General features: G+C 43.0%; 1 protein-coding gene across 1 annotated transcript in view; it reads left to right on the top strand.

Annotated features, from left to right (window-relative positions):
• The window catches only part of tgds (TDP-glucose 4,6-dehydratase), a 273,449-nt gene that overhangs the window by 90,533 nt on the left and 155,922 nt on the right, over positions 1-26,994 (top strand). The window lies entirely within an intron of this gene.

Raw genomic sequence — 26,994 nt, 5'->3', positions numbered from 1 at the left:
CCACTACATTTAGTTGAACACTTCAGTTACTTGGCCAATTCACGCAAGTAAAAGATACTATGGTCTCAATGTGTTTTTTTACTGGTTAAATAAAGGTTAAAAAAAGGAATGTGACACACGTCACATGTGAATGTTAACATCATACTGTCATACAAAAAAGTAATCACATAATAATTGAACACAAGCTTTAAATGTTGGCCTTTGAGCGTAAGGAAGTGAGAGTGAGGAAAAGACAAATGCCTTTATCTGAACAAACAGACTCTGAGCACAACTCATCACACTCAGGACATGCAAATATTTATCGTACCTTTGATTTAATCTTCCATAACACAGGCACACACACACACACACACACACAGGCACACGCACGCACGCACGCACGCACGCACGCACGCACGCACGCACGCACGCACGTACGCACACACACACACACACACACACACACACACACACACACACACACACACACACACACACACACACACACACACACACACACACACACACACACACACACACACACACACACACACACACACACACACACGGCCGTCACAAGAAGGGGGGGAAGTGGGACTGAGTTAGGCTACTAGGTGGAGGGGCCTGGAATTATGCTATACCTAGCTATTGAAAAATAGCAGATATACAAGCTCACAGCGCTGCACAGAGTGCCGCGCTACAAGCTTGTAGATCTGCTATTTTTTAAGCGAACATTTGTAACTCAAATTTTGCATCTAGGGGGTCCCTGGAACTAAATATTTTGAGATGGGGGTCCGTGGCCAAATACATATCATTTTGGGGGTCCTTCGCATGAAAAGGTTTGAGCACCACTGACATAGAAACATAAGTTTTTAAAAAAACCTTGGAAGGATTTGAAATATTCAGACTCCGCCCAAACTTTCACGATTTTTCAAAAATAGCAGATCTACAAGCTCGCAGCGCGGCACTCGGTGCCGCTCTGTGAGCTTGTATATCTGCTATTTTTCAATAGCTAAAGCACAAAATGTGAGTGAATCCTTGTACCCAGGTGCGACACCCCTGCAAACACACACACACACACACAATACAATACAACGATGAGATATGAATCAAGCGCTTCTCGCCGCAGAAATCCTCATCAGGCGCATTTCTGTCGACACTTGCAGAAAACCTCGACATTGTTCTCATTGAGCAGGAGAGAGAAATCGCTTTTGCAATCTAAATGAAAAGCTGCTCCATGGCGATAATCAGCTAAAAACAGCAGATCTACGATCTACGGCAAGGCATTACAATGTGACGCGCTGTGAGCTTGTAGATCTGCAATTTTTTGCAGCGTATAACGTGTGGTATGACTGAAACCGAGAGCTCACACGCTGGTTACTTAATAATAATGAATTGCATTTTTATAGCTGCTTTTCCAAGTGCTCAAAACGCTTTACAATGGTTCATTCATTCATACAAATAGCTGCGTCTCAAGTCCTTAAATCCATCCTATTTCCTTGCTTGCATGTTAGTCCCTCCCATTGAGGAAATAGAGAAGAGGAGACGTCCCATTGGCCATTTCTGATGACAACATCACAGGTGATAGGCCAACTCCCAGTGGGTGGGACTAACACAGAAGGAAATAGGAAACAAGTGAAGGAAATAGGAATAATTTAAGGACTTGAGATGCGGCTCGGAGGTGAAGCGGCGGACAGTTGACGCCAGCGTCCTCACTTCCCACATTCACACACCAACGGTGGCAAAGCTGACACGGACTGACTCATCGGAGGCAACGTGGGGTTCAGTGTCTTGCCCAAGGACACTTCATTGGATCATTGGCCAACCTGGTCAACCTGCTCTACCTCCTGAGCTACGTAGCCTGCAAAACCTCTGAGAGGATCCAACGGGATTCGCTAAGACGCCCAGCCTTGCCTAGCCTTCTGGGGTGAACCGACGTAGTCTTATAATACTGTTCGGATACAGCCTAGTCGTAGAGCTATCAGATTCGATGGTGGATGGAATTCTGCCCAGCTCGAGCCGAGCGGACATGTATAGGCAGGGTTTAGACGTGTGGCGTGACACGTGTTGCCGTTGTACAGGTCATGATGTCGGCCCCGGCAACGCATGCTGTCTATAGGACGATATTCTCATGTGACAGGGTTTATCTCCATATAGAAGGTTTTCAACATCTCCATATATTTTTCTTCCTGATAACAAAATCAAGTGTAACATCCGTCCCCCAAAAAAAGGACCTTGTTCACGTGAATGAAGTGCTTTTGCAGCCTGCACAATAGCGACTCCTACTGGGCCACTAATGGGAACTGCAGGTAATTCTGTTCTTCTGCGTGAGCTTCGATTTCAAGAGCTCTCCCTTGGCACTCTCTCTCTAAAATGAAGCAAGGCCTGGAGACTGAAGTCCCTCTCCTACGGCCTGTGGAGACCTGAGTGAACGCATACCGACTTCAACTGTTGGAAAAAGGAACGGCATTTGTCTCTGCAGGGTTGCTGAGCTGTCAACAAACACTGAAAGTGTGTGTGCGTGCACGCTCGTTTAGTGTATGTGTGTGTGTTACAATTACCGTATTTGTCCCTGTGTGTGTGTGTGTGTCTGAATGTGTTAATAGACAGTCAAGGCTACAAATACCTTGCATATTATCTGTTTGACCATATATGTGAATGTACTGTATTGTGTGTGTGTGTGTGTGTGTGTGTGTGTGTGTGTGTGTGTGTGTGTGTGTGTGTGTGTGTGTGTGTGTGTGTGTGTGTGTGTGTGTGTGTGTGTGTGTGTGTGTACATGTGCGTGCGTGTGTGTTTAAGAGGAGACTCAGCGAGACATGCAGACCATTTCAGTGATGAAATCCAGACAGCTGGTCTATGCAGGGAACCTGACCTCTGTAACACTGTCTGTCTGTCTGTCTGTCTGTCTGTCTGTCTGTCTGTCTGTCTGTCTGTCTGTCTGTCTGTCTGTCTGTCTGTCTGTCTGTCTGTCTGTCTGTCTGTCTGTCTGTCTGTCTGTCTGTCTGTCTGTCTGTCTGTCTGTCTGTCTGTCTGTCTGTCTTTCTGTCTGTCTGTCTGTCTTTCTTTCTTTCTCTGTGTGTCTGTCTGTCTGTCTGTCTGTCTGTCTGTCTGTCTGTCTGTCTGTCTGTCTGTCTGTCTGTCTCTGTGTGTCTGTCTGTCTGTCTGTCTGTCTGTCTGTCTGTCTGTCTGTCTGTCTGTCTGTCTGTCTGTCTCTGTGTGTCTGTCTGTCTGTCTGTCTGTCTGTCTGTCTGTCTGTCTGTCTGTCTGTCTGTCTGTCTGTCTCTGTGTGTCTGTCTGTCTGTCTGTCTGTCTGTCTGTCTGTCTGTCAGTGAACTGTCTGTCTGTCTGTCTGTCTGTCTGTCTGTCTGTCTGTCTGTCTGTCTGTCTGTCTGTCTGTCTGTCTGTCTGTGTCTGTCTGTCTGTCTGTCTGTCTGTCTGTCTGTCTGTCTGTCAGTGAACTGTCTGTCTGTCTGTCTGTCTGTCTGTCTGTCTGTCTGTCTGTCTGTCTGTCTGTCTGTCTGTGTCAAGTCAAATCAATTTTATTCATAAAGCACGTTTAAAAAACAGGCAAGGGAGCTGAGCTGCACTGCAAACAAATACGAATTCACAAGATACATCAGAAGTACACTTCACAGCATACAAATATAGCAGAGCAAGGGCAATAACGCTGGGCTACAAAACAAGTTTAAGAACAGCATAAGAGTGACCAACCACCTCTTCAAGGAGGCATGAATGGAGAATGTGTAAAAGGCCAGGTAGTTTTAGGCCTGGATGAAAAGAAAAGTACCGTCCAAAGCAGGGACGTGCAGAGAATGTTAGAGAGACAGGGGCTGAAAGTTCTAAAAGGGCCTTTTGGTGAAAATATCGAAAATAGCAGACCTCCAAGCTCACAACGCGTCGCAGCACAACGCGTTGTGAGCTTGAAGGTCTGCTATTTTCGATGCTTGATACCACACTGAACATTATCAAGTCAATACTGGAGATGTGGCGTATGGCTTTGATTTCTACACAGAGACGGCAATTCTTTCAACATAAGACGCTGCATTCAAGTTCAGGAAAGTTTGGACAAGGCAATTCTCTTGAAAACTGCATTCCTGGTCTGGAGAGGGCACTTTTTTACAGACAGATAAAAGGGCAAGGGCTAAAGCCTCCTTTGATGTCTATGTGTGCACGTGCCTGGTCCAAAGGGACCTAACAAAAAAGGAGGCAGCTCCAAAGCTTTGGATCAGCGAAACATCGGTCTTTGTATAGGGAAGTCAGTCCGTCTGTGCCGGCTCTGCCCTCACATCTTATCAGAGTTGAAAAGCCAGTATTAATTAAAGTCTGTCGTGTTAATGATGGTCATCTCATCCCCAGGGCTGTTGGGAGCAGGCCTGGAATTTCGTCATTTAAGGCCACTTGGCCTTTGGTGCTGTCCATTTTTTAGGGCACAAACGCCAAAAGCCAGGGCAGGAAGGCCATCAAATAAAACAAGATTTTAGTCCATTAAGGAGTCAGCTTAGGTGGTTGGGGCATCTAGTACGGATGCCTCCCGAGCGCCTTCCTAGGAAGGTCCTCAATGCACGTCCCACTGGGAGGAGACCCCGTGGCAGACCAAAGACCAGATGGAGGGATTATATCTCCAAACTGGCTTGGGAACGCCTCGGTATACTCCCTGAGGGAGTGTAGGAAGTTGCTCGGGATAAGGAAATCTGGAGGTCTCAGTTGGAACTGTTACCCCCGCGACCCGATTCCGGATAAGCGGTTGAAGATGGATGGATGGATGGATGGATGGATGGATGGATGGATGAATTTAAGGGTTACTGAACAGGACAATAACAGCAACGATGTCATGGGATGTCGATTATCTGCAGGGGAGCATTAACATATAGACCAGGGGTCTTCAACAGGGGGTACAGGACCCCTAGGGGGTCCTCAGAGCTACTACAGGGGGGCCTCCAAATCTTTGTGTGATATTAACCACTTAAATCCTAGTGTCCATATTCAGAGAACTTTAACCAAAAATAGCAGATCTTCAAGCTCACAACGCCTCACAGCATAGATTGGCTATTTTTGGCAAAGAGGTTTGGTGTAGAGGGGAAAAAAGAGCAGACTAAGTACAGAGTGAAATGTCAAGTTTTAAGCATTGACGGTTCAAGTGGATAAATATCTTATAGCACAAATTGACATGAATCCAAAACACACTGATGATTGTGCTGTCAAACAATGAAACTATATGTAATCTATGAAAAGGTTGTGGGGGTCCCTGCTTCATCTCTCTCTCAACTAAGGAGTCCTTGGCCTGAAAATGTTGAAAACCCCTGATATAGACGTTGTCGAGTGATGCCATGGCAATGCTAGTGCATATAATCTCAGCAGTGGCCGGACACAGGGCTCCACAAAGCGGACACAGGCCGCTTTCGCTGGCTGGCGGTGCTTGTAGATCTGTGCTTTTCAAACTTTCCTGAACTTGAATGCAGCATCTTATGTTGAAAGATATCCCCTCTGTGTGTAGGAATCCATGCTGTTACGCCACATCTACACTATTGACTTATGCTTAGTTCAATGTGGTATAGAACAGTGAGTCATGACGTCACTCGCTCATCCCCCGGTTCCACGGAAGTAATTCTCTATGGAGAATAACATTGGGTCATCTTAAATCGTCTCATTTAAGCATTGTGGTCCAAAAATAAACAAACAGTCTTTGCGATATTGTCGGCGAGGTGGCTCTGTATGGTTTATGATAGTCAGTCACTCATATTTGATAAAGCCTGTTTCTAGTGAAAATGTAACTAATTCGGCGACGACAGTAACATTGGCGTCTTTTCACCATCAGTTGATTCTTCATATCCATATGAGTCAAACCGCTGAGATCATTTGTTTATAATTGGAACACAGTTCTTATATGACACGATATGAAAAAGGTCTATGGGAATTCAGAATGGGGGAAGAAAACCGCGAACCAGGTAGAATGTGTAAATTACGTCACACTTCACTACTCTATAAGCTCTGAAAATAGGCGACCTCCGTATAGCTTGTTATCATCTCCTCTTGGGAGGTGATCTGCTCGGTCATGTTGCTGTAGTTCTCAGTCGTCAAGTAAACACCATTCTTGTCTCGAGCTTGAAGGTCTGCTATTTTCGGTATTTTCACCAAAAGTGCCCTTTTAGACATTTCTAACATTCTCTGCACGTCCCTGGAGTCTGGACATTTACGTAGTAGTTTGTTCCAGTTTCTCTCTCTCTCTCTCTCTCTCTCTCTCTCCCTCTCTCTCTCTCTCTTTCTCTCCCTCTCTCTCTCCCTCTCTCTCTCTCTCTCTCTGAATATGAACACAGAGATGAGAGGCCAAAGGAATCAAAAGGGCTTGTTAGTTGAAGGAAGCAGGGCGGTGTGGTGTACTGTACTGTACTGTACGAGTCAGAAAGGTATTTCCATAACGTGTGATCCTTCTGATAACCGTACGAGCTGCAGCTTCCCACTGGCTTTGCCTTTGCCTATAGCGTGTGGGCAGTAATATGTATGCAGCCACCACCTGTGTGTGTGTGTGTGTGTGTGTGTGTGTGTGTGTGTGTGTGTGTGTGTGTGTGTGTGTGTGTGTGTGCAGGGACGTGCTGGCCATTGGGAAAAGCGGGACAACCCCCGAATGGCCGGTTCATTCCCGGACGGTCCAGGCCGGCCATTAGGAAAAAAATAAAATGTCGGCCTTCGTTCCATTTTGGGGGCTGGGCGGCCAAGTTTCCAAGTTTCAAATGCATACATTTTTTCGCTTCGTCATACAAGGCCGTTGCACAAAAGTAGTGAAAACAGCAGATCTACAAGCACACAACGCCTCGCGGTACGGGACAACCCCCGAACGGCCGGTTCATTCCCGGACGGTCCAGGCCGGCCATTAGGAAAAAAATAAAATGTCGGCCTTCGTTCCATTTTGGGGGCTGGGCAGCCAAGTTTCCAAGTTTCAAATGCATACATTTTTTCGCTTCATCATACAAGGCCTTTGCACAAAAGTAGTGAAAACAGCAGATCTACAAGCACACAACGCCTCGCGGTGCGAGGCGTTGTGTGCTTGTAGATTGGCTGTTTTCACTAGTTTAAATCATTTTTAAAATGATAAATACAAAACAAACGGTTTTGGACATACAAGGTTTCCACCCGACAACGACGAAATATAACTCATGTACAGTAATTGGCCCACTGGCTTGTCACTTGTCATTTTCTGAAATGGCAAATCTTTGAGTAGCAGCAGCGCTATAGAGAGAGATCTCTCTCTATAGCGCGCAATGAGGGCCTCTCCAACTCTTTTTCCCGGGCTGAATCAGGGACCCAGCACGTCCCTGTGTCTGTGTGTGTGTGTGCGTGTGTGTGTGTGTGTGTGTGTGTGTGTGTGTGTGTGTGTGTGTGTGTGTGTGTGTGTGTGTGTGTGTGTGTGTGTGTGTGTGTGTCTGATGTTGACACATCAGGTGGTCTGCAGTCAACAGAGACAACAGCACAGTTTAATTGGGAGGTTGTGACTCGTGCACGCACACACACACACACACACACACACACGCACGCACGCACGCACGCACGCACGCACGCACGCACGCACGCACTCTCACACACACACACACACACACACACACACACACACACACACACACACACACACACACACCACACACACACACACACACACACACACACACACACACACACACACACACACACACACACACACACACACACACACACACACACACACTGGAATGACCCCTGGTGTGTGCAGACTCTTTGATGTGTGTGTCCTCTGTATGGAGGCAGGGAAAGAAGCTGAACCACTGCTTCCACTGACTCTGTAAAATCTATTATGTAGAAGACTTTAGCTACTGTACATACTGTGCGCAGAAGTGATGATATTCTCGATAACACACACCCTCTCCTGTAATATTAGTACTAGTTGGACTCCTAATGTTTAGGCAAGGGTCTTCAACGTTTTCAGGCCAAGGACCCCTTAGTTGAGAGAGAGAGAGAGAGAGAGAGATGAAGCAGGGACCCACACAATCTTTTCATAGATTCCATTTAGTTTCATTGTTTGACAGCACAATAGTCTTTTGGATTCATGTCAATTTGTGTTATCAGATATTTAACCACTTGAACCGTCAATTGAAACTTGACCTTTCACTCTGTACTTAGTCTGCTCTTTTCCCCCTCAAACCTCTTGCCGAAAATAGCCGATCTACAAGCGTGAGGCGTTGTGAGCTTGTGGATCTGCTATTTTTGGCTAACGTTCTCAGAATATGGACGCTGGGGTTCAAGTGGTTAATATAACAAAAGGAGGAAAAAAATAAGTTTCTGTCACACAAAGATTTGGAGGACCCCCTGAGTGGCTCTGAGGACCCCCTGGGGGTCCCGGCCCCCCTGTTGAAGGCCCCTGCTTTAAGGTGTAGTTTCATAGTAAATCAGTGTCATACATATACCTGAAAACAACATGGATGACTTGACTTTTAGTAATAGGGTCTCATGATCAAAATAAGAACATTATAATGGTGTGTAAAAAAGAACGTCTAAAATTTGCCACGCACAGGACCAAGTCTTTGCCACGGACACATTTGTCCTTGTACGGCATACATGGGCAACTGGCGGCCCGGGGGCCACATGCGGCCCTCACCTTCACTTAATGCGGCCCGCAGGTTAATACCGCAATACTAAATATTATATATATACAAAAATATTATTGATTTCAGCTGTTACAATTCCAAACATGACCTGCTTTAATTCCGTCAGTCTATATTAGTAGCTTAATGACAAGTATAGTAGTATAAAAATGTATTTTTTTTTATGTCAAATGTATTTGTATTTAGGTTCATAAAGTTAACATGAGTATATAGGTAACTAAATGCGTTTGAAATTAAATCAAAATGTTACATTTCAGGATTCCAATACAAAAAATAAGGTTAGGGTTAGGGTTAGGGTCAGGATTCCAATTCAAAAGATGCAAAAATAGCTGATCTACAATTACCCATTTATGGAGACCCCTGGTACCCATATATGGAGATTTATATATATGGAGATGCTGTGAGCCCCCAAACATGCTTATTTGTTATGTGAAAGTCCTATGATCTATCACATCTGACATCATACATACAATCCCTTTTATGCCCATATATTGAGATCCATGTCTATAGAGAAGGTATGTGGCAGATGTGGCCTCCATATATGGGCATTCCCATATGAAGTCCAATTAGATATGGGCTTAATATCGACACCAGGGATCTCCATATAAGGGCATAAAAGGGATTCTGTTAGTGTGGTTCCCCTGACATCTCAGTGATGTCAGAGCATCAAACCGAGCGTTACACGGAAACGTGACACGGAGACAAGATGTGACCGTTTGCACACTGAACTGCTACCTACGGTCGCAAATACACGCGCGCGCGTGTGTGTGTGTGTGTGTGTGTGTGTGTGTGTGTGTGTGTGCGTGTGCGTGTGCGTGTGCGTGTGTGTGTGTGTGTGTGTGTGTGTGTGTGTGTGTGTGGCTCCTCTCTCTCCTTTCTATAAGTAATCCCTACAGACCACAGTTGTAAAATAACGTGTTGTTAGTCAACTTGTGCAGTTAAGCAAGGGCTAAAAACATTAAACGGTTGAGAGAAGGCCCTGTAGCTGTTCTGTTCTCTTCCAGGGAACTGTACCGTTACTGTACTGTACTGTACTGTACTGTACTGTACTGTACTGTACTGTACTGTTACTGTAGTGTACTGTACTGTACTGTACTGTACTGTACTGTTACTGTAGTGTTACTGTAGTGTACTGTACTGTACTGTCCACTGGGTGTTTCCAGAGCTTAAAGGAGGAGATATTGAAGTGCTCCAGTTATTATTCTATCTGATGTGGGACAACTGGGTCAAAATGAGAGAGAGTTTAGCAAGGAGAATACAACCACGGGGGCGGCATAGCTCAGGGGTAGAGAAACCGTTATTAGAGCACGAAGGGTTCCCGAAAGGTTCCCATTTCGAATCCGGGCTCCCCCTGAGTTAATGTCGAAGAGTCCTTGGGCAAGACTCTGAACCCCACATTGCTCCTGGTGAGCAGGTTGGTGCCTTGCATGGTTTCCTCCGCCACCGGTGTATGAATATGTGCGTGAATGGGTGAATGTAATGCACAATCTCTGTAAAGCGCTTTGGATAAAAGCGCTATATAAATGCACCATTTACCATTTAACCACATACAGTATAGGCTACACCCACACACAGAACGACATAACTGGTCAGTGAATGTTCTACTATTTTTCAGTTCTACAAACACCAAAGCAGGGGTCTTCGACAGGGGGTCCGGGACCCCTAGGGGGTCCTCAGAGTCACTACAGGGGGTCCTCCAAATCTTTGTGTGATAGAAACGTCTTTTTTTTCTCCTTTTCTCCTTCTTTATATATTACCTACTTGAACCCCAGCGTCCATATTCGGAGAACTTTAGCCAAAAATAGCAGATCTACAAGCTCACAACGTGAGCTTGTAGATCGGCTATTTTCGGCAAGAGGTTTGGTGTAGAGGGGGAAAAGAGCAGACTAAGTACAGAGTGAAAGGTCAAGTTTCAATTGACGGTTCACATGGTTAAATATCTGAAAACACAAATTGACATGAATCCAAAATACACTGATGATTTTGCTGTCAAAGATGGAATCTATGAGGGGTCCCTGCTTCATCTCTCTCTCAACTAAGGTGTCCTTGGCCTGAAAACGTTGAAGACCCCTGCACTAAAGGGTCAAATAGAGGGATGGTTGTCTCGTGTGTATTTTAATTACTTGACTTAATATGCAGTATATTAACTTAATATGTACTGTAGCCTTTACAGTGAACATAGTCTATTTATTCTATACACTCACAACGCAGTGTGATGCGAGACATCCTATAGTTTGTATAGTTTTGTACATTTTTTTAATATTATAATGTTTAGGCTAATGTAAGATTCTTCCATGATCCTAGATTACTGAGCAGTACGCTGTCTCTATGCATTTGATGTATGCGTTTAGCTTCCTTATACTGTAAATCATACTGGATTGAGAGCGCCTGCTAAATGCCTAAATTTGCATTTTGAGCTCGTAGATCTTATTTGTTACTATTTTTTGAAGATATCATATTTTCTGAGATGTGTTTAAGATTATAATTTCTTTTTGTAATAATATTGTTTCTCTCACCTTCATAATGACATGTCTGTCTGTCAGTCCAATTGTCCATCAAGCATTCCTTATATACAGCATATAAAAATACCGTTAGTGCCTATTGAGATTGGCAGATTTCACCCAGGTTTTTTCATCTCAATCACGTCACTCTGCTGACCTCACTCAGCAACGAAAATTAACAAAAAAATAAGTAAAACAATTCACAGGAGGCAAGCAGTGATCACCCCATGATGTGCACTGCAATGTAGTTTCAAATGCACTAAATTGTAGGCGCTTTTTTGGGAGTAAAAAAATCAAAAAAGAAGAAGACACATGTGACACGCATGTGATCTTGGCAGGTTACCCCAGAAAATGTGCCAATCTCAACATGCACCAAAGGTATAGTAACTACAGTTTTCAAATAATTTGCAGTTAAGTAAAAAGTACAATATTTGCCTTTGAGATGTAGTGGAGTAGAAGTAAAGGGATTGAATACTCCAGCAAAGTAGAAATGCATCAACATTGCACACTACTTGTTACTTTACGCCACTGGTTTCCATCACAACATGCAGACACTCAGGGGTGAGTATGGATCTGTTATGTCCTGCATGTTAAGTGTACAGTATAATAGGCCTACAGTATGTATGTATTATGCTTAAAAATAACACGCAGCATCGCCTCTGGCTTTATTAGCCTAGCCTCATAGTGCAAGAGGAAAGCCCATGGGTGCATGACTGGGTCACGTTAGACTCTCACTCAAACACACACATGCACACACACATGCTCACACACAGTCCAGTGGACGGGCCACTAAGTGAGGAAAAAGGAGGTTAATGCACAGTATAGTACAACCAATAACCACTAACAAGTAGGCAGACAATAGGCAGACAAATGTGCAGCAGCAGCAGCATTAAGCACAATGCTTATGAAAATACATCATCGCTGTTGGGCTGAAACCTCTCATGTCCACGTTCTAACGCATTGTGCTTTCTTGTAAATTAATACCCCTATAGCAAGGGTCTTCAACAGGGGGTCCGGGACCCCTAATGCGTCCTCAGTTACTACAGGGGGTCCTACAAATCTTTGTGTGATAGAAACGTTTTTCTTATTTTTTTTTATCTTACAATAAATGCGAGAAAGAATCCGAACGATATCACAAAATCTCTGTGAGTGTGTATGTACGTATGTATGTAATCTGCGTATCTCGAGAACCGTTCATCCCACCAGGGGTGGGTCAGGTTCGACCCGACCCGATAGGCGATTTTCCGGAACCGGCGCGAAAGGTTTGGATTCTCCGTATGCAGAGCTGATGTCTGACATCAGGGTTTTCCGGAACTGGCACTGTGTCTGCAGAAGCGATCTCCATATATGGGCATAAAATAGACAAGCTTCTAGTATTTTTTTTTATTATTCCTACTCAGTCTGTGTCTCATAGGAGAGCTGTGGGTGGGTCAAATCCATCCACCAGTGTCATCATCAATAGGGAATCCAAGCTAATAGAAACTGCAGGCTTTCTATTCCTGAAAATTTGCAATGTTAAAGTGGAAGCCATTGTTCTCGCGATAATAAAAATCTACATATTTAAAAAGATATATATTGTTTAAAAAGAATATCTGTCAAACGATGATGTCACTGGTGGATGGATTTGACCCGCCCACAACACTCCTATGAGACCCAGACTGAGTAGAAAGAAATTGTGCTATTTTCATGAACATTAGTGAGGACCAATTATATGAAGACAGGTTGAAAAGTGGTGAAGTCCTTTAAGTAAAACATTTGAGTACTATCTATCTTTGAGTATCAAAGCAGCACCCTGGGTAAGGCAAAGACCTGCCCGCAGAAGCTTGTGATAGGCCGAACCGGAGGGGGAGCGCTCCCCTGATATCTTTATGAAGGAGTCCAGCTCCTTGTACAGTATGCAGTGTGTGATGCTGGTGTGTAGCCTACAGTATGTATCCATGGCTCTGTGGAAAGGAGGTTAATGTATAGTACTGTACGCTGGCCTCAGGCTGCAAGTGAGCATTCACACTGGACTGACTCAATAACAACAACAACAGCAACAATGATGATGATGGCTCCATGATTATGATGTCTTGTGACACTCACTGTATATGAACACATCTCTGATGCCCAGGGGTGTCACAAGGGGGGGAAAAGTGGGACTGAGTCCACTAGGGCCCAAGGTGGAGGGGCCTGGAATTATTTCATGCTTTATGCTATTGAAAAATAGCAGATCTACAAGCTCACAGCGCGCTGCTGCAAGCTTGTAGATCTGCTATTTTTGAAAAGTCGTGAAAATGTGTGCAAATCTTTGAAAATATGTATTTTTTTAAGCGAACATTATTTTGTAACTCAAAGTTTGCTTCTGGGGGGTCCCTGCCTGGAACTGAATATTTTGAGATGGAGGTCCGTGGCCAAATACATATAATTTTGAGGCTCAAAAGTTTGAGCACCACTGACACAGAAACATAGGTTTTTCAAAAAACCTGAAAAGGATTTGAAATAGTCAAAGACTTTTTTTCAAGTTTAAAAAAAAAATAGCAGATACACAAGCTCGCAGCGCGGCACTCAGTGCCGTGCTGCGAGCTTGTATATCTGCTATTTTTCAATAGTTAAAGCACAAAACAACGCGTAATAATGCGTTCCCACCCAGTCTAAACGGGTCAAACCCCCTCCTCCCCCTGTGAAGAACATTCATGTGGGGCCCACAGTGAATCCTTGGCTTGTACCCAGGGCCCAGAGTTTGGTGTGACGCCCCTGCTGATGCCATGAGCTCTGAGGTGGCGGACGACGGAACCATGAGCCTGGTTTCCAGTGTCCGCTCCGAGGAGTGATCTGAACTGGAGTGGAAACATAATATTATGAGAGGGGGAATTCTGTGTAATATTGTGTGCATGCGCGCGCGTGTGTGTGTGTGTGTGTGTGTGTGTGTGTGTGTGTGTGTGTGTGTGTGTGTGTGTGTGCGTGCGTGTGTACTTATGCGCATCGCTGCTGCGATGGAGCGTGATTATAGGTTTGCTTTGTTGCTGATAATCACAAGTTGTTGTGTTTGTGCACCAGTGCCCATGCGTCCATATATAGGCTGTGTGTGTGTGTGTGTGTGTGTGTGTGTGTGTGTGTGTGTGTGTGTGTGTGTGTGTGTGTGTGTGTGTGTGTGTGTGCGCGCGCGTGCGTGCGTGCGTGTGTGCATGTGTTTGACGTTGCATGAATCTACACAGATAAAGATCCTACATCAGAAGATTATCTGGCCCACATGTCAAGTCAGGTCAGGTCAAATGTATTAATAAAGCACGTAAAAAAAACACCACGGCATACGTAGACGGTGGTGTACCATGAGGTGCAGTGGTCCGTTTCTCAAAGTTAAGAGGGTGTAAATGGTTAAAGTGAAGTGATATTGATCAATTCCAAATCTTATCTAAGTATTCTGAGGCCCTCCTGGACTCGCATCATGGCACCCAAGGTTTATTTAGCCTCGCGTAGCCAGGCTGTATCACTGTGAGGATACGAGTCTGGTACTTCACAATTGAGCGAGGCCAGACCCAAATCCGCCAAGGGCAATTTATTTTTGCACCGGTGGTTTCGTCTCATTCCAGGCCACCCTATAGGGTGACATGCTTATTTTATCATGAAGACATATGCCATGTTTTATTTTTAGGCCAATTTGTGTACTTGTATGCTCTCTTTTGAGAGAACATGAATACATGGTTAAAGGTTTGTGTTTGTGTGTGTGTGTGTGTGTGTGTGTGTGTGTGTGTGTGTGTGTGTGTGTGTGTGTTTTAAGTCTACCGTAACTCTGAATGTCTTTATACAACACCTCATACGAGAAGTTCAGACAAACTCCGGCGTGGCGAAAACAAGTGTTTTCCGTTGGAATGAATTGCTATGTAAGCAAAAAGCCAGCAGAGAGATGATTGTACTTCCAACAGGGGGAGCAATTACCTGTGAGCGACTTAAAGCCTTTAAATGCATCCTAGACTTGGAGGAACAGGAGCTGAAACACAGGGAGTATTTTAGTTCTATTCTTCTGGGGGCCAAGTGTCCTGCTTTCATAAGACTGATTTATTCATTCAGCGGTTGTCTAGAGCAGTGGTTCTCAACCTTTTCAGGCCGTGACCCCCAGAATAATCATATTTCAACTGGGGGACCCCCCCCCCCCCCCCCCCCACCCTGACAAGCACTTGTTATTGTAGGAGTTGGCATTACATTTAGTTTCACTCGATCCATTCTATTGTGAAAATAGCAGATCTACATGCTCACAAGATCGGCTATTTTCACAATTTATGCCTCTAATATTTGACAATTTTGCCAATGTTTAACCAGAGGTACTAAAAAGGTCTTAAAAGTCCTTAAATTGTCACATATGTAGATACCATGCATACACTTAAACTGCATGTTGTTCTGTTTACTGTTAAGTGAGAAAACAATGGTAACATTAAGCTAAACATCTGGGGACCTCCCACCCAAAAAGGAAAAAATAATAATTTGGGGACCCCCCCTGGGGGTCTCGACCCACAGGTTGAGAACCACAGGTCTAGATCAGTGGTTCTCAAAGTGGGTGTCATGACACAAGTTCAGGGATGCCTCAGAATACTTGAATAATATTTGGAATCTATCAACGTCGCTTCAGTTTAACCACTTAGTTAAACGGACCAAGTTAAACTGGACCCCACTTTGGGAAGCAAGATTAGCTACAGTATATGGAATGGAAAGGTAATCAGACCCCTCTTTTACATTTTCCCTCTTAAAAATGGCACAAATACTTAGTTTCCATACAATCAATTATTTGCTTTGCAAAACGATTCGATACTGATTACCGCATTTTGAAACGATACGACTCGAATCGTATCGTGAGTTGAGTGAATCGTTACATGCCTAATATAATGTATGATAATCACTGCTATAGAGCAGGGGTTCCCAAACTTTTTTGTCTCAGGGCACCCCATAAATATATTTTTAAATCCGAGGCACCCCTACATTATAATTTTCACTCCCAGCACCTTATATTTATAGCATATCGTCGTTGTCGTGTGGAAACCTTGTATGTTCAAACCCGTTCATTTTGAATTTATCATCTATAAAATGTATTAACTAGTGAAAACAGCAGATCTACAAGCACTCAACGCCTCGCGATTGTGCTTGTAGATCAGCTGTTTTCACTAGTTTTGTGCGACAGTCTTGTATGATGAGGTAGGGCTTTGCTTTACCAAAAGTACACATTTGAAACTTGGAGATACGAGGCTTCTACCCGACAGTGACGATATTTTAGTGATTATGTTGCGAGGAAAACGTTGAAATAAAGCAATTTAGAACTGACTGAAAATAATGTTGTACTTTGCTTAAAATGATACTAAATATTTTTTCAAGTGTCCATATAAATTCCAAATATTATCAAATTATCTCGCGGCACCCCAGGGTGTGTGTGTGTGGGTCAGTGACGTGACGCCCCAAAAAATGTGTTTTTAAAAAAACTTTAAATTGCAGGCATAAAAGTTATTTACTTTTGTTCTACTCACTCTCAACCTTATGGAAATACATTTTGTTTTTAGATATTTTATTGGAATCAGACTTTATTCAGCAGTTTGTTGTACTTGTGCCTAAAATCGTCATATGGTGTGACATGAAAATAATTGTTCATAAAATGAAAATGGAGTACATCTTTCTTAAGTTACTCACTTTATCAAAGTCCTTTATCATAACTAACCAGTGATCCACTATAGTTTTTTGAAAATTAATTATATCTGTATATTTCTTTCATAATCAACACTCTGTGTGAGGCCCATGTTCATGATCTTACAACATATTTTAAATGTATTCTGTCAAAACTTTCTCTAAAATTACACAAATATTTGTGACTCTTCCTGATAATATTCTCTATGTAATCGATAAACATTTTTTTGGTTTAATCATTAATAAAGGTATGATTTTTCACTATTTGGAATGTCACACCAAATGATTTAGTGTCACACCGTATGATCATATCTTCATGTGTCAAAGCAAACTGTGTTTTAACCTACCTATTAGTGAGTACTGAACTTTACTGATTGATTAAACAATTACCCAGGATAACATGGCCTTAATATTTCTGAACAGGATATTATTGTAGGGCTTTAACATGGGATAAGAAAGAATTGTAGTAGTAGATGGATGATGAGGATGTGCACAGGAATGCTACGCACACCTAAGTCTTCTGCCGGCCCACGGCAGAAGGATCCTAAAGAGACAATAAGGCGCATAGCCACACTTGGAGCCAAGGCAACATTTTATTAACACCAATTAGTGGAAACAGAACTCAGCATTCAGGTAAATTGCTTTTTTCCGAAGTCTCCTGAACTTGAACACAGCATTTTGTGTTGAACAAATGTAATTAGGAATCATGACATTACACCACATCTCCACTAGCTAAAGAGTGCTGGGTTGCGCAACTCCGAAAATAGCTGATCTACAAGCTCTCGCAGCACAACGTGTTGAGAGCTTGTAGATCAGCTATTTTCGCTAGTTTTGTCTCGGGTCCTACCTTAACACTGTCCACTGTCCAGTCCAGTGAGTGAAAGTACAAAAGTATTAGATCAGATTAGATTATACATTTAGACTGTATTGTACATCAGCCAGTCGTATTTGGTGAGGGTAGCAAACCGGCTGCCTTGTTGCGGTTCTGCTATGCCACAGACAACCTCCTGCTCTTCGTAGAAAATGCAGTCTCGCCCCTTTGGCTCCTCTCTCCTTGCTGGGTCATTGTTTAGTTTCTCCCTGTACTTTCTCGTTCTCTCAGCACTTGTCATTTTCCAGCTGACAAAAGAAAATGGAATGTATAGTTAAAGACAAAGAGAAAATATTGTTTAGATTGAAACAATATGATAAGGTTTCTGTGAAGGGGTTTCTGCTCTGTCTGATGAATTTGAAGTATCACTGAATGAAGCTAAATTACATTTTATGTAAAAATGTTTAAAACAAATGTTTAAATGTACAAAAGAAACATGGAACTTTGTTATTTATTGTTATATCTGTAGTTAAATACAGTATAAATCATATGGTGTGACAATCAAGTCATATGGCGTGACAAGCAGACATGTCACACCATTATGATTAAGTGTCACACCATATTACTGTTTTCTGCATTTAGGTTTACCTTGAGGCTACTATGTACACATTAGCATGCTAACAGCATGCTAGCTACAGTATAACAAAGCAACCTAGATCTACATGGAAATATGACCAAAACTTCAAATAACTTAAGCTTTTTTTAATGAAAAGGTGTCACACCAACAGACATCCAAAGTGGTGAGTTTGTCAAAGTTTCAACAAGATGGCATTTCATGAAAATTTTAAAATCATAACTCACCTCAGACACCTGTCTTGCAGTTGTGCTGGGAGTGCTGAATAGCCTTACAGAAGAAGGACCTCTCTAGCCAATAGGTGTCCAAATAATTGCCTGTTTAATTTGTCCAAACTAGTGTCACACCAAATGATTTTGGTTTGGGGGACAAAATGTTTTTGATCAGAAATGACTGAAAACATTATGCTTTGACTTTGAAAAGATATAGGCTCACAAATAGACATTTTTTTAGCCTAAATTCATTTTCAAATGATTTTTAGCAATTCTTTTTCTTAGTTTTATTCAAGTTCCCACTTTGAGAAACAAGGTCAGGACAGTCACACCATATGAGTTTTGCCATGTTTGGTTGAAAATTCTGAAGAAATGAGGAATGAAATGTTTTAATCTTGAGTAAGTTCACATAAAGCTTAATGTCCTGCACAATATTCAGAAGGTTTTTGACAAATATATTTTTTATTTATACATGTTTGACACCGAGGACAGCGAAAACGTTACGTCACGTCACCCACCCGTGTGTGTGTGTGTACATTAAAATGTGTTTATGCTTGTAGTGCATGTTAGTATAGCAGCCATATGTAAACGCTGTTTGTCAATTTGTGAGCGTTTGGGTGTCAACTGTGTGTGTGTGTGTGTGTGTGTGTGTGTGTGTGTGTGTGTGTGTGTGTGTGTGTGTGTGTGTGTGTGTGTGTGTGTGTGTGTGCGTGCGTGCGTGCGTGCGTGCGTGCGTGCGTGCGTGCGTGCGTGCGTGTGTGTGTGTGTGTGTGTATGCGTGTTTCCACTTAAGCAGGCACTGTCCACCTGGGCCGGTGCCAAGCAGAATATACACTGGCACTTTAGTGAGCGTGCATGCGTGCTGCGTGCACGCATGTGTGTGTGTGTGTGTGCTGTGTGTGCTGTGTGTGCTGTGTGTGCTGTGTGTGCGCGGCGCGCCACTGGCACAATGCCACGTTGAAGACACATCGCCATATAAGGACACGCCATGCTGTAGCACACCTAGCCAATGGAACGAGGAGAGAGAGGAGAATGTCTAAAACTTTTCTGGATTCAAATTAAAAAAACATTATTAAAATATAGCAGATCTACAAGCTCAAAACGTGACGCTTCGTGCCTCGTTTCGAGCTTGCGGATCTGCATCTTTTGACGCTTTTGTGTGACACTAGTATGATTGAGTAGGGGAGGGGTCTTCAACAGGGAGTCCGGGACCCCTAGGGGGTCCTCAGAGTTACTACAGGGGATCCTCCAAATCTTTTTTTTGATAGAAGCTAGTTTTTTTCCCTTGTTTATATTAACCACTTAGCGTCCATATTCTGAGAACTTTAGCTGAGAACTTTCTGAGAACATTTTCTGAGAACTTTAGCCAAAAATAGCAGATCTGGGGCGCCCGCTGGCCTGGTGGTCAAGGCGCGTACCACATACTAGGCTATGATGCCTGCTGGCGTCGCCGGTTCGATTCCCGATCCGGACGACCTTTGCCACATGTCATTCCCCATCTCTCTCCCCATTTCCTGTCAGTATACTGTCCTATCAAATAAAGGCATAAAAAGCCCAACGCCTCGCGCTGTGAGGCATTGTGAGCTTGTAGATCGGCTATTTTCGGCAAAGAGCTTTGGTGTAGAGGGGAAAACGAGCAGACTAAGTACAGCGAAAGGTCAAGTTTATTAAGTAGTGACGGTTCGAGTGGTTAAATATCTGAAAACACAAATTAACATGAATCCAAAATACACTGATGATCATGCTGGGTGGAATCTATGAACAGGTTGTGGGGGTCCCTGCTTCATCTCTCTCTCAGCTAAGGGGTCCTTGGCCTGAAAACGGTGAAGACCCCTGGAGTGGGGCGTTGATTTAGGAAGAAACACAGTAAGTTAAAATCCGCCCGAAAGCAATGCTATGAGAGACGTGACCTTTGACCCGATCTGAATGAGCAGTGAGACGAAATACAACCACTCCAATTCACCCTTTGTCAAGTCCCGCCCATTGTCCCGCCCCTCTTCGCACCCATTGGTTGCTGTGTCTTGGTGGGACAAAAGCCCTATTCTCTCCATCCACTACCATTGAAATTCAGTTGCTTCTTATTGTTATTTTGTGTGTTCAATTCTCATTTAAACTTGGTTTCAGTGAAAAAGGAGCCTCTCAGGTGCAGTATAGTGACTCACTGGGCATGTTTTTTAAACGTTTTTAATTCTCCAAAAATTGTTTTAGCAAATTCAACATAAAAAAGGCAGATTCGGGGCGGGACAAGGTAGAAAGAGCTTGCTGGTTGGTCAGTCAGGGACCAATCAGACAAAAATAAAAGTTGGGAAAACTCAAAATTTTAAGGCAACAAACTTCAGAAAACTTTTAAGTTAAAGAATCAAACATAAAACTTTAAGTTTTGCTTAAATTGGTTTAGTTGGTTTATCTTAACATTTTAAGTTGCCTCAGCTTTTATAATTTTTGCTTAGCTTAAAAATCTAAGTTGCCCTAAACTTAAAAGTTTTCTGAAGTTTGTTGACTTTTGTTGAATTTTGAGTTTTCCAACTTTTTATTTTTTACAGTGAGGGTGAATTGCACACACACGCGCAGGCACGCACGCATGACCACACGCACCATCAGACTGTTGACATAGTTTCCATGGAGAGGCCATATTGTTGACGAGTCATCATCAGTGCATTCCAGAGCCCCCCCCCCCCCCCGGTCTCCCCAAACCGCAACACACACACACACACACACACACACGCACACACACACGCACGCACGCACGCACGCACACACACACACACACGCACGCACGAGTGACACGCACGCACTCACGGTAACATTTACTCTGGCCAGTGCGTTAACACTCCTCTCCTGTTTCACTGTCTGCCACTGGCCTCTATAAAAACACACGTACTGTGGGCTACTGGCCGTGGGGTGAGGGCTGCACCTCAGTGGCTCTTAAAGCAGGCTAGGGACCCCCTTAGCTGAGAGTGAGATGAGGCTCAGGGAGATCAGGGACCCCCCTATAAAGTATAAAAAAAAAGGTTTTCATAGATAGCGTCATAGAGATGTTTGACAGCTCTATCCATATTTGTGTTGTCTTCTCAGACAGTTGAAAACTTAAACCTTCAATATACTTACCAAAAGTCGTGGTAATGGACTCTATTCACGCCCCGCCCACTCAGCACATTTCTCAGCAACCTCCTGGCGCTGACGTCAGCTTTGAAGGGTAAAATAAGACAGAAATCGCTGGACTAAAAGCCGAAACAATCATTATTTCGAACGGTAAAGTATATTATAACACTTTGTGCCTTTTACTATCTAGTGTTCTTGATCATGCTAGCCGTATTTTATACTTTACTATTCGGAAATTGCATTACAATTTCTGTGTTAATTCTATGTGCTTTTAGCAGGGTTTACCCTTCAAAGCGTGACGTCAGCACCAGGAAGTTGCTGAAGTGGGCGGGCGTGAAATAGGGTGCATAGGCGATGTACAAGTTCACAATGTAGTCTACCTCAGCGCATTGTGAGCTTGTAGATCTGCCATTGTCACCGCTTTTGTGCAACACTGTATGAGGAACTAATTTACAAGGAAAAAATACAAAACGCTAAAAGTTGAAATATGGAGATATGAGGTTTCTGCACGACAGCGACGACACGGGGAAAAGACGAAGGCTTATTGGGACGAGCCCTGGATTCAGAAGACATTTAGTAGAATTAGTCTCAATGTCTTTATTGGGTCGTTAAGCACAGGGGCGTCACAGGGGGGGGGGGGGGGGGGGGGGGGGGGGGGCGAGTGGGACTGAGTTACTGGGCCCAAGCCAAGGTGGAGGGGGCTTAATTATTTTATACTTTAGCTATTGATAAAAAATAGCAGTGCCGCGGTGTGAGCTTGTATATCTGCTATTTTTGTAACTCAAATTTTGTTTCTGGGGGGTCCCTGAAACTTTTTTTTTTTAGAGATGGGGGTCCGTGGCCAAATACATATCATTTTGTGGGTCCTTGACATGAAAAGGTTTGAGCACCACTGACATAGAAACATAGGTTTTTCAAAAACCTTCAAAGACACGATTTTTCAAAAATAGCAGATCTATGAGCTTGTATATCTGCTATTTTTCAATAGTACAAAAAGTACAAAATAATTGTGCTGGGGGCCCCGCAGTGAATCCTTGTACCCAGGGCCCAGCATGTGGTGTGACACCCCTGGTTAAGCGCATCCATTAGGTGGATTAGGACCTGCTTATAGATGGTTATAGATCCACACAAGACAGCCGTCCATCTCTCCGAGCCAGGAAAACCATCTACGGTATGTTCCGTATGTAGAGCATCGCAGCGGAAGTGGTTTACTGGTGCCACTTACAAATCGTCATTAATTTTCCCCATAGACTTTTACAAAAATATTTATAACAATTATGTTAATAAGCCTAGAACCAAGCCATACAGGATTGCAGTGAATCATGACTATGACACCTTTGTTTCTATATGAAAAGAACATTTTGAAAATCGCTCAACAAAGGGTAGTTATAAAATTAGCAAATGCCTCTCTCTTTCACAGACGCTATGGCAGGGGCGGGCAACGTTGATGCTGGAGAGGGCCGCTATATTTCCATACTCAGTCCAGTGGGGCCACATTCCATATTGTTACTGTTGAGCAAAAACATCTTATCCCCAGTAAAAAAAATAGATCTACAAGTTCAAAACGTGTCGCAGACGGCAGACCAACACGTTTTGATCTTGTAGATCTGCTATTTTTGCTGCTTTTGATTTGGAAATTCTGAATTCTTTTATTTTTTAATTGGAATCCTGAACTTTAACATTAATTTCAAATTCATTTAGTTATGTTTACTTGTGTTAACTTTATGAACTTAAATACAAATACATTGTACATAAAAAAGACTACTATACTAGTCATTCAACTACTAATATAAACTGAAGTAATTAAAGCGGGTCATATTTGCATGTTTGCACAACCTTTCCTGATTGCACTGCCGATGAGTGAAAGGAGTTTGAGACCTCCTGATTTTAGAAAGCATTTGTAGAATTGTCTCAGGTCATAACTGGAAATACTGACATTGCACATACTTCAAATTCAACATACTTTAGACATTTGAGAAGTATATATGTGTGTACAGTTTGTAGTGTAATTGTAGACTCTTAAAGGAGTAGTTCACCCCCCAAATTACCTTTTTTTCTATTAATTACTTGTTTTTTGTTGCATTCCTAAGACAATAATTTGATTAATATAAATGTACCCCCATTGATTCCAGATGGGGACCCAAATGCATTTGGGTCTCCATCTGGAATCAATGGGGGTACATTTACTATTATCATTTTTTGTCTTAGGAATGCAACAAATATTATTGAACTCAAGTCTTCGTGGCGTGAGCAATTCATTGAAAAAAAGTCAGTTGGGGGGAGAACTACTCCTTTAAGTTATATGTAAATTATTAACGCTGTGTTAGTCAACAGAAGGATCATGTCGGCGTCTGTAGAATCACAAAGTGAAGACATCTTACAAATCTATTTATTTCAAAAAACATCATAAAATCTCATCACAATAAAATTACAAAAACTAAAAAACAGACATCGAGGATGCATGACCATTGCAGTGACTTGGCTGCGGTATGTATCTGCATTGCTTTCTCTGTGTGTGTGGTGTGTGTGTGTGTGTGTGTGTGGGGGGGGGGGGGGGGTAGATGAAGAGCATTTGGCAATGGAGCCTTATTGGTGCCCAATGTGATTGCATATTGTGTGTGTGTGCGTGCGTGCGTGCGTGCATGCGTGTGTATTGCATGTGCTAGTGACAATAGGAAGGCCTTTTGTGGTGTTAAGCACCAAACTACGATGCAAACACACACACACACACACACACACACACACGTATATACTCGCACACACACACAATCCCGTGGAGTGTCCCTGCGTGTGTGCAAGTGTGTTTAAAGTGTCAAGTCATTGCATTAATTGCTGCATCGTCGTCATTTAGTCCAACACTCACTTCACAAAAAATAAAAAATAACTGTATTGCTCACAGTGTGCATTTCATCTCAACCCTATCACTTGTCATTCCTCATTTCATTAACCACTTAAACCCCATGAAAAAGTAAAACAAAGTTCTGACATTAAAATAAAAATACAATTAAATTGCAGATCTACAAGCTCATGGCGCATTGTGATCGTGTCAACTTTGTGCTTACAGATCTTCCGTTTTCTGAAATGTTCGCATATTTACAGCGGCGTAAGCCGAAAATAGGGTCGTCAAGGGATGATGGGTTTTCGCCACTTGAATCCTATAGCATCCATATTCTGGGGAGAAAGAGGTTTGGTGTAGATTTGTAAACACCAAACGAAGTACAGTGTGCACTCCTGTGGGCTTGTAGATCTGATATAGATTTCTTAAAGACCGGACCAAGTACAGAGTCGACTTCTATTATATCGTCGTTGTCGGGTGAAAACCTTGTTCAGTTCAAAAACCGTTAGTTTTGCATTTTTCATTTAAAAAAATGATTTAAACTAGTGAAAACAGCCGATCTACAAGCACACAACGCCTCGCACCGCGAGGCGTTGTGTGCTTGTAGATCGTCCGTTTTCACTACTTCTGTGCGACGGCACTTGTACGATGAAGCAGGGCTTTACTTTGCGAAAGAACGTACAAATTTGAAACTTGGAGATACGAGGTTTCCACCCGACCACGACGATACAGCACATAGAGGGTTGAAGTGGTTGATGTGCAGGGGAGCCGAGATGGCGGTAAAGGAGGGGACACAGTTAGAGATGGTTTGGCTCATGCAGAAATACCATCATCATTTGGATAGTTTTTTTTACTCATTCACGTCCCGTGTCAGCACGTCATACCGTTCAAAAGCAACACATGAACGCACAACCCATCATTTTCCTCTGCAGTAGATGCGAGGTTCGCTCAATGCACTGTAATAAACCTCGGCCCCCGAAAACCGACCCCTGGCCTGGGGTCCTGTACTCTGAGGGAAGCAAGTAGCCTGTGGACTTAAAAAATATGGCTGTACGTATAGTTTTTATTTTATTTTATTTGTTAAAGTAAGCGTTATAAGTATAGCTCTATATTCCCAGAGTAATGGTTGCTATAGACTGTTTGTTCGGTAACAGGGGTCTCTCCCCCACTGTCTCTCCAGCTCGTTTAGTAAACAGAAAATACCAGGATACCAGTTTTAGACCTAGAACAGGATACAAGATAATAGGGGTGGGCAATATAATATATACATCGCGATAGTTTATTTGCCAATACTGTATCGATACTTCAGGCCGTAGTGCCGCGATACTTTGAGGAAAATAAAATATGTTCCCATGCATAGGAACCAATGGTAGAAGTCCGGTCCTGACACTCAGCTGCCTCTAGATGTCGCTGTACTATAGTAGCTACTTCCCCTTCCCACGGTTCAGTGAGTGAGGTCTCTCGAGAAAATGGCTGCGAACGACGAAAACAACAACATTAGAGCAGCACCTTCAGCTTTTAAAGCTGATATATCGCAATAGTATCGTATCAATATATCGTGATACTATTGCATCATGGCAAGTATCGTGATATGTATTGCATCGCAAGATTCTTGCCAATATCCACCCCTACAAGATAAACAAGTTGGAAATTGGCAGTAATTGAACAATAATAATAATAAAAATAGCCCAACGAAACTGGAAAATATACTTTCTGTTTACTAAAGAACTGGAGGGAGACAGGGAGAGAGCCCTGTTACTGAACACTCTGAATAATATCAGAATAAAAGACCTTTAACTTTACTTTGTTTTAGCAAAAACTAAACAATCACTTGCAACACTTTTTAATCTCATTTGAAATGACTTCTTTCTGAGTATTTCGTGGTATTGTCCGGTCACAACTAGGAATGGGACGATAAGCAATATTATCGTATCGCAGAGATTTAATTTATCGTGATATCGTCCTCCGTCATGCACTGGGATCAATTCACCTTTTATTTGAAGAGCTGCATATCCGGTACCACTTAAACCCTCTATGATTGGTAAAAGGTACTTATAATATACGTACTTGATACAGTCCTTTTTTCACTCTCTATCAAACGTCTTTGCCAAAAGATTGCCGCTGTGACGCGCTGTGAGCTTGTAGATCGGCTATTTTTTGAGGAAAATGTTCCACCCCAGGATAATGGATTTTGATTATCGCGATATTGTAAATCGCGATTTCTTTTGTCACAATAATCGTGATATCGTCCCATCTATAGTCACAACAACACTCCACCCAAAAAGACATCCGATGGACCCTAGCTGTGTTCTGAAAGAGAGAGGAGAGCTTGTCTGTGGTTTCTGTGGCTATAGTCAAACGCAGACTAAAACCCGGATATCCTATAATAATTTAATACAAAACTGTATAATATGTCAGTAATATATTTGAAACCGAGCAATAGAAAGAAGCAATGAAAATAATACATGGGTATGGTTTTGACACGGATGCAGAAGCGTTTCAGCCGCGCGGTTGGATCGGTGGGCCTTTTTGTGCAGAAATCTCAAGGTGGACGCGTTGCGTAAATCAGTGGTTCTCAGAGTGTGGCCCCAGGGGGACCCCTAGGGGTCCATGAAGGGATTCTCAGGGGGTCCCCCAGTCAAA

Source organism: Nannobrachium achirus, assembly GCF_963921795.1.
Source record: "Nannobrachium achirus genome assembly, chromosome: 24".
NCBI lineage: Eukaryota > Metazoa > Chordata > Actinopteri > Myctophiformes > Myctophidae > Nannobrachium > Nannobrachium achirus.
This window is presented reverse-complemented; position numbering and strand designations above follow the sequence as displayed.